Source organism: Stegostoma tigrinum, chromosome 41, assembly GCF_030684315.1.
Source record: "Stegostoma tigrinum isolate sSteTig4 chromosome 41, sSteTig4.hap1, whole genome shotgun sequence".
NCBI classification, from domain to species: Eukaryota; Metazoa; Chordata; class Chondrichthyes; order Orectolobiformes; family Stegostomatidae; genus Stegostoma; species Stegostoma tigrinum.
In genome coordinates this window covers 18,491,535-18,499,213 of record NC_081394.1, presented here as the reverse complement: position 1 = coordinate 18,499,213, position 7,679 = coordinate 18,491,535, and the positions used below count along the sequence as shown (strand labels likewise).

At 42.1% G+C, this 7,679-nt stretch overlaps 1 non-coding gene across 1 annotated transcript; it reads right to left on the bottom strand.

Moving 5' to 3' along the window:
* Positions 1-7,355: 7,355 nt before the first annotated feature.
* trnan-guu (transfer RNA asparagine (anticodon GUU)) lies at positions 7,356-7,429 on the bottom strand. The gene has a single exon. It is a non-coding gene; the product is annotated as a tRNA-Asn (tRNA).
* Positions 7,430-7,679: the final 250 nt, after the last annotated feature.

Genomic DNA, 7,679 nt, shown 5'->3' with positions numbered 1-7,679 from the left:
CCTTTATCTTCATCCATCATCCTCTTCAACTCAGCATCCAATTTTGTTTGCTTACGCCACTGCATAATGGAGTACATCCATGTTTAAATTTGTGGTTGTGTTCCTGAAAATGGTGACAATAAATTAGACAACATTATAATTCTTACAGAGGACTCATCCAGCACAGTGGATTTAGTATCCGGTGCCAGGCAAACCACTGGCAACGTTCCGCAACATATTGCACACAAATGACCAAAAGGATTGCCTTTATGGCTATGACAATAAAGAGAAACAGAGAGCAGGAGGGAAAGTGGAGTTGAAATGTAAGATCAGCCTTGGTCACTATTCAGCAGGAATTCAGGTCCTAGGCGCAATATTGTCTACTCCTGCTCCTATTTATTGTGTTATTTTATCCCTGGGACTGGAAATTATGAGATGAATGATAATCTTTTGTGACCATTCTTCTCATATCTCTAAAATACAGTTTCTCATCTGATTTTCTTCATTTATAATAACTTATAGAACACTAAATCGAAAAAATTACATGGATATCATTTTATGTTGACATAAATTGAGAGCAACATATTGCATTTAGGTACAGCCTGCCTTTCATGTCGGACGACACCTCAAAGTGCTTCAAGGGAGTATGGGCAGCTAAAAACGGATGCTCAGCCAAAAACAGTGATATCGGGATAGGTGATCAAAAACTTAGTAAAGCAAGAGGGTGACTAACAAAAGTGACAGGCAAAGATATTTAGGGTCTTAAGAACTTAAGACTCAGGTAGCTGAAAACGTGGCCACCTGTGATGGAAGTTTGGGACTGTCAGGAGGCCAGGTTAAGAGGAGTGCAGAGAACTTTGAGGTTAATCGTGTTGGAGGATATTAGAAAGGGAAAAGGGAGAGAAAGGTCATGAAGTCATTTTAAAACAAAGACTATAATTTCATGTATTTTAGTTCTGTCTGACGGAAGAAGTGGTGACAGTATTCATAGGAGGATGTTGTTTTAGACTCAGTGACAGCGTGAAATACTAAAACGTATAGAGGATGTTTTATTCAGTGCAGACTGGATTTCTGTCACCCTGTCACCGTCCCCAGCTATGATCAGCTTCACCAATTCCACCTTTCTCTTTCCCACTCCAATAAACCTTTGCATTTGTCTGAGAAAGCAATTAGAATCCAACACACAGGATAATCCGTGATAACGGGAACTGCAGATGCTGGAGAATCCAAAGATAATAAAATGTGAGGCTGGATGAACACAGCAGGCCCAGCAGCATCTCAGGAGCACAAAAGCTTCTGTGCTCCTGAGATGCTGCTAGGTCTGCTGTGTTCATCCAGCCTCACATTTTATTATCTTACACAGGATAATCCCTTGCTATTTGCAGCAGGTTTTGTCCATTTCTCAAAACACTTAAACAGCATCAAATTTTGGTTTCCACTCGTGTGAATATTGTTTGAAACACTGATATTAAATATTATTTCTCTATCACAAATCTTATTTTTAACGCCGACATTCATTTTTGCATCTCTGTTTGATGATGAGACAATACCGAGTCGAAAGGGAGTGGGTGTTAAGGAACATGTGTTATGCAAATAATCAAGAAATGAAGTACAAAACATGATTACTGCTGAACAGTACAGAGCTGTGATGCTGAAGATATGCAACTTGTACCCATCAGGACAAATGCAAGAATACCACTTGTTGAATGATCATAACAATTTATACCACAGGAAGAAAAGGAGTGCTGATTGACTGGCAAGTCAACTCTGACTTGTCAAGATGCTGAAATGGAGACAGCAGTAGATAACAATAGGCTCCTTGAGCCTCTGAATAATTCAATAAAGGAATCTTTCATTTGCAGAAAATGTTTCCTTGCATGTGGATGTATGCTGCTTCTAGGAAGCATATTGAATCACATGAAGAGGTCGGCTGATTATCTTGTCTTCAGTAATGTACAAAGTCGGGTTGGATCTGAATTAGATCCAGCATTTCTTTGGGTTTTGTTTTGATTGATGTAAATTGTTATGGTTCTTTGAAATTTGTCATTCTCGCAGTTGCTGTGCTGAGTTTAACTGAAAGGAATGGCATCATGTCTCTCTGTTCAGCAGTATTAACAGGTATTATCCTGCTACCTTCAGATGAAAGAGTGGGAACTGCAGCGATTCTGGAAAAGGAAGAGAAAATTAATTTCTAATCATTGAAACAGCTCCAAAATTAACGATAATGAATTAAAACCTGAAAGAACTGAGGACGTTGCAAGTCAGAAACAAAAACAGAAATTACTGGAGCAGCTCAACAGGTCTGGCATATCTGAGGATCGGTCACTACACCCAAAATGGGATTTCTCTCCACAGATGTTGCCAGACCTGCTGAGCTTTTCCAGCAATTTCTGATTGTGTTTCCAAAATTAAGGAGCATGTTCTCAGTTGAATTGCAAAACAATATTGAAGGTGGTATTCTTCCTAATTTGATTATTCATGAGGGTGTCTTCAAAATTCAAATGATAAGCTCACCACTCCAGACCACGTGGTTAAATGGCTCCAGTGTACAATTGTGCCAAAGGTGCAGGTTTAATTGCTGCAGCTCTTATCAGGGCTCTCAGGGTCTATCTTTTTGTCTTGCCCTTCAACTGTAACATGGGGTAAGAAATGATGAGCAACTTTTGGTGAATGAAGATGCTGCTTCGAGAGACGACCGTGCATGTCATCGTGTTGTATTCACCAAGTGTCATAACCTGCTGCGGACCATTTTCCTTCACATGCATTTGAACTGGTATTGCTTTGAATTGGCTTGTTATTGCAAATGGAAGCACTGATTAAATATTTAAAAGTTTTAACAACTTGATTTTACATCCCACCACCCTGCCTCCATAGGCAGGTTTGGGACCCAATTTTAACTTTATGAAAGTGGATGCTTTTTGACTGGCTAAAATTGGGCCCATAAAGGTGCTATAAATCAAGTGGGAGGTGTTGGCCTGTTGGTATTATCGCTAGACTGTTAATCCAGAGACCTAGGTAATGTTTTGGAGACCTGGGCATTGCAGATGGTGGAATTTGAATGGAATGAGAAAAAAAATCTGGTGTTCAGGGTCTAATAGTGACCATGAAACTGTTGGGAAGAAACCACCTGGTTCACTAATCTCTTTTAGGGAAAAGAAACTGCTACTCTGGCCTGCATGTGACTCCAGACCCACACAATATTGCTGACTTTCAACTGCCCTCTCGGCAGTAAATGCTGGCTCGCCAGTGCGGTGAAATTTTAAAAAGTAACAGTGCAATTTTATACATTCTAATAGGGTCATTCCCCATCAACACAAGTTTCGCAGAGCAATTGCTTAATGTGGGCCAGATATTCAATGTTGCTGACATTGGGTCAAATTGTACTATAGTGCAGCCAAATCCTCGGAAAGCTTGTCACTAGTTTATCCAAGGCAATTGTGTTCAGAGTGAAATTCAGCTTGGATCAGATATTCTGTCCAAAGCCAGATTGCCAATTTACAATCATTTATTAAATCAGGGTATTTCACAATTTGTTCTGAAATACAATGTGAAGCATATTGAATAGGTCTACTTTTCGGCACATTGATCTGGCGCTTACAGTGCACAGATGTCCCTTAGTGAAGCTGCAGATCGCTCATAATACTAAAGGGAACTTTAGTCGCACAGAACAAATGACTGGGGGCCTGGTGGGAGTTTAACTTTTTTTCCATGTTCATGGATTGTGGGTGTTCCTGGCATGTATTGCACATCCCAAGTTTCCTTGGGCTCGATGGCTTGCTAGGCCATTTGAGAGATAGCAAGAATTGCGGATGCTGCAGTCAGAGACAACACAGTATGAAGCTGGAGGGACACAGCAGGCCAGGCAGCGTCAGAGGAGCAGGAAAGTTGATGCTTCAAATTGGGACCCTTCCTCATAAATGTCCATTTCTGAGGAAGGGTCCTGACTTGAAACGTCAACTTCCCTGCTTCACTGATGCTGCGTAGCCTGCTGTGGACTATTTCAGAGGCAAGTTATGAGTCAACTACACTGTGGCATGTATGGAGTCACATAAAGACAGACTAGACTCGAGAACAAGGGCAGAATTCCTTCCCTAAAGTGCATTCATGAATCAGGGCTTTCATGACAATCAATATAGCATCACAACTTCAATTCCAGATTTTTACTGATGAAATTTATTCATTGAGCAAATTTAAATTTCACCAAATACCATTGTATGATTTGAGCCTATACTCCTTGGGCATGAATCTGGGCGTCTGGATTAGGTAAAGTCACCAGACCCCAGAGCAGCTGAAGGCTGGTTTCTCATTAGAGAAAGATGACTGGTGCTGGTTTACCCTGAGGGTCACCCCACCTCAGCTGAGGAGCAAGGTTGAGAAGGTCAGACTTTCAATGTGACCTCAGCCAAGGTGGGGATTGAACCTGAGCTGTTGGCATCACTCTGCATTGGCAAACTAGCCATCCAGCCAACTGAGCTAACTAACCCCTAATATTAGCTCCGAACAACATTATCATTTAACTAACACCTCCCCTTAAAGAAGAACCAAAAGAACTGCAGATGCTGGAAATCAGAAACTAAAACGGAAATTGTTGGAAAAGCTCAGCGTGTCTGGCAGCAGCTGTAGGGAGAAATCAGAGTTAACGTTTCGGGTCCAGTGGCCCTTCCTCAGAAGGGTCATTTGGAGTTAGCTGGTCAAAGCTGGTCAGCCATGGTGGGCTGAAGGGCCTGTTTCGATGCTGTATGACTCTTTAACTTGATAGAAACATGCAAGACCCTGAGGGGGCTTGACATGATTGATGTGGAGAGGATGTTTCTTCTTGTGGAAGAACCTAGAATAAGGGGTCACTGTTCAAAATTAAGGGGTTGCCGATTTATGTCAGAGCTGAGGATAAAGTAGCATTCCTGTCTCTGAAATTAAAGATTGTTGACTCAAATCCCACTTCAGATTGACAGTGTAATCTCAGCTGATACTGATGTAGTGCTGCACTGTTGGAGGGGCCATCTTTTAATGAAAGTAACTAGCCAGGCTCTCCTGTAACCCTGAACGATGTAAGAAAATCCAATGACATTATTCAAAGGACCCTCTCCCAGACATCCTGGCCTGCTGATGTTTATCTCACCCAACACCACAAAAATAGATTATCTGGCCATTACTTCTTTGTCTTTTCTCCCCCTTCAGAGGTTGTTATGTGCAAACCGTAAAAACCCGACAGAGTGGAAGTCAGTCATTCGGCCAATCAAGACAACACAGACCCACTGAACAGCATCACCCAGACCCACCCCATCCCTGCATTTCCCATGGCTAAACCACCTAGCCTGCACGTCTTTGGGCAATTTAGCATGGCCAGTCGACCTAAGCTGCACATCTTTGGACAGTGACAGTAAACCAGAACACCCAGAGGAAACCCATGTAAATATGAGGAGAATGTGCAATATTCACCCAAGGCTGGGATCAAATCCAGGTCCCTAGTGCTGTGGCTGCTAACCACTGAGCTACCATGCCACCCGAAATCAGTGGGGGGTTATGTTTCAAAAAGCCCTTCACTGGCTTTGAAGTGCTTTGGGATATTGCCATGTGTATAATGCTATGTAAATGCAGTTCTCCTGTTGCAGTTCTGCTGAAACAATAAAAATGACCATTGAGCAGTTTTCATAACTTCCACCTTCCTACTCCACGCGGGCTCTGGTTGCAAACTGCTTCTGGACTCGTTTGCAAGTCGATTTGTACACAAGTCCTGGCACAATGCAGAGCAATGTAAAATAGCTGCTCATAAATATGGGAAACATTTGTCTGTCAGATATTAAAATGACACACTTGTATGGGATCATGTTCATCAGTACATGTATTTGTAAGACATGTCCCTAATCCAGGACCCCGTCTACTTTCAAAGTAAATGATGTCTCCAATTTAGATTGCAAATATTTCCAGAAATCCATGCACCCCAAACCTCCCAAAAAAAGACTCAAAGCAGTGGCAATACTCCTGAGTTGGAGCGATGCTTAAACAGTTTGCAGTATACAATCTGAGATCTAGAATTTATGGGATCTTTACAGATCTGAATGAGTCTCTCCCAGTCTCAGAAAGGCATTCCAGTGTCATCAACATTACAGTGTGCCCCTGAAAAAGCTGCTGGGAAAAACAGTGGGAAACTTACTTACACATACGAACACACAAATACAGGCACACTCAGATAGGGGCACATGCACACACAGATATAGGCTCAAACCCAGATACAGACACACACACACACACACACACACACACACATTACATACACAGAGATAATGGGAACTGCGGATGCTGGAGAATCCAAGATAACAAAGTGTGGAGCTGAATGAACACAGCAGGCCCAGCAGCATCTTAGGAGCACCAAAGCTGACATTTCAGGCCTGGACTCTTCATCTGAAAAAACACAGCTACACACAGATACAGGCATGCATACAAATACAGGCATGCACACAGATGCAGACACACATACTCACAGATACTGGCACATACACACACACACACAGATACAGACACACACACATTCACACAATGAATCAATCAACCAATCCAGGCTTCTATGAAGAGCCAAACACTACTGCCGTACAATTAAAAACTACTGTAACAACAGTTAAATTTTTAGTTAGGTAAGTGGTGATCAATTTTCAGAGATCTGCAGAAACATTTCAGGCTGTCCATTACATTGCATTTCAGGGGCTCCATGGATTTCTCAAGGGTCGAAAGGGACAGTACAGCTCTGTTAGGGTGTGTGTTTACTAAATGGTTTGCTGGATAAGCTACACTCTGTGGAAAAATATAACTTGTCTGTGGCTGCAAGAATTCATTTACAGCCCTGTTTACAAAGTCACTGCATCCTGATCACGAGTCAGGGAGCCCAGTCGAAAAACAGATTTCTGCTGCAGACTTTCTTCAACCAGTTTATAGTTTGGGCACTTCTAGGCAACCCGCCCAAGTAATGGACTGATCAGTCGAATGCTGTCTCTCGAAACATCATCAAAACAGACAGCCTGAACCTAGCTGTCTACTTTACTTTCTGTAAAAGACATCATGTTGATACATATTTTTAATGCCATATATATGGGAAGCTTGGCTTGCAAGGTGTCTGTACTGGGTATTTAACAATTCTCTAGATTTGTCAACTTCTTCGTTGTCAACCATGTCCAGGTTTGGAATTGGGAATGAAGTTACAGTTATGGGGATCCTATACTTGAGGCCTAAAGCATCCCTATTACAGTCCTGTGACATTTCCCCAGGCCATATTTATCATCTCTGTGAAAACTATTGATTTTGTACCAAGAGTTAAATTATGGGTAGTCTCATCTATTTGTCTTCTGTCAAATGGGAACTGAATTCTTAACTGTTATGGCAAACGTCCCTGGGTGGGCTCGAACCACCAACCTTTCGGTTAACAGCCGAACGCACTAACCGATTGCGCCACAGAGATCTTAACTGTTATGTCCCAGTAAACACTGAAATTGGTGTGCTAATAACTAACTGCTATTATTTCCAGGCCCTCTAGAACATTCTGTCAGTGAATAACAAAGGGACACATGAGAAGTGTGATTGTTATAATGTGCTTACTCCCATCAGGGGGCCAGCTCATACTCATTTAACAACATGCACGTGCTATACACATCAGAAACACAGCAGCCACCCTCCTGTTCTGGAATGGATTTTAACCCAGGTGCCAAAGG